Raw genomic sequence first — 1,453 nt, forward strand, 5'->3', positions numbered from 1 at the left:
ATCATTTCTATCACCAAGTCCAAATTTTCCAACTACTGGTCCTTCCTCTTTGCTCCCAACCTTTGCATTCCAATCACCAGTAATGAGCAATACATCGTGAGATTAGGTTCCTTGATTTGGAGGTTAAAGGTCACGGTTTCAGGGGATACCACAGTTAATTGGACTAATCATGTGTTACATGCTTCTATTCTGCCTCCTGGGAGTCCTGGTGTGGTGCTGTGGGTTAATGCACTGGACTGCAAAATCACTTTGAACCACAAGGTTGGTGGTTCAAGCTCACCAGCTGCTCCACAGAAACCCTATACAGTGTCGCTATGGGCCAGAACTGACTTGAGAGCACTTAACCACCACAATTCTGCCACCTAGCTTGTTGTGTGGTGCCTCAGTTCTTAAAAGCTTGCAAGTAGCTATCCAAGATGCAACAGTTGGTTTTTATTCACCTGGAGAAGAGGAGAATCAGGAATAGAAGGAGGAAATGGAATGTGAGCTTAATTGCCTCCTTTGCCACGAGACCAGAACTAGATGCTGCCTGACTACCAGTCCTGAACTATTTGATCAAAGACTCTGTAGATGAATTTGAAGACAAAAAAGTACAGATTGAAACATAAAATTCTTATGGCCTTTCTGGAGCCATAGAGGCTAGATGAACCCCTGGAACTATTTCCCTGCGATAACTACTAAATGTTAACTCTTAAACTAAAAAATGCCTGAAGTAGTAAAACCAAACAACTTTAACTGAACTAGTGAAGGATGTCTGCCTTGAGTATTGTACTGTAAGATCTATCTACATGGGATCAGATTGATAGCAGCAACTTGAAAGATTAGATGGGAACCTTAGCGACAGTGAGTTTATGTTAATGAGGGAGGAAGGGTTCAGAAGAGGAGGATGAGAATGGCTGCACAACTCAAGATCATTAATATCACTAAAGTGTACATGTAGGAATTGCTAAGTTCATGTGTGGTTTGTATATATTTTCAACAACAACAATATTTTTTTAAACCCACAATGGGCTATTACTATTGTTGTTGTTGTGCCATTGATGCAATTCCCACTCAAAGTAACCCTAAAACACTTCCTAGACTGTAATCTTTACAAGAGCAGATTGTCAGGTCTTGTCTCTCAGGGAATGACTGGTAGATCTCTGTCAGCTGTCGAGGGCTTGGCTATTGAACCACCTGGACACACTCTTAGAATGTCACATAAATAGCTGCAACAGAAAACGCTAACAAAGGTACAGAGAATTAGGATAAGAAGTATGGAAAGGAAGAACAGATTTGTGGTTGCCAGGGGTGAAGGCAGGAGCTCTGGTAGTGTAGTGGTTATGAATCGGGCTGTGAACCGCAAGGTCAGCAGTTCTAAACTACCAGCTGTTCCGCAGGAGAAAGATGAGGCTTTCTGCTCCTGTAAAGATTTACAGCCTTGGAAACCCTGTACAGGGTCGCTATGAGTCAG

The sequence above is a fragment of the Chrysochloris asiatica genome, unplaced genomic scaffold (assembly GCF_000296735.1).
Source record: "Chrysochloris asiatica unplaced genomic scaffold, ChrAsi1.0 scaffold00006, whole genome shotgun sequence".
In the NCBI taxonomy this organism is placed as follows: Eukaryota; Metazoa; Chordata; class Mammalia; order Afrosoricida; family Chrysochloridae; genus Chrysochloris; species Chrysochloris asiatica.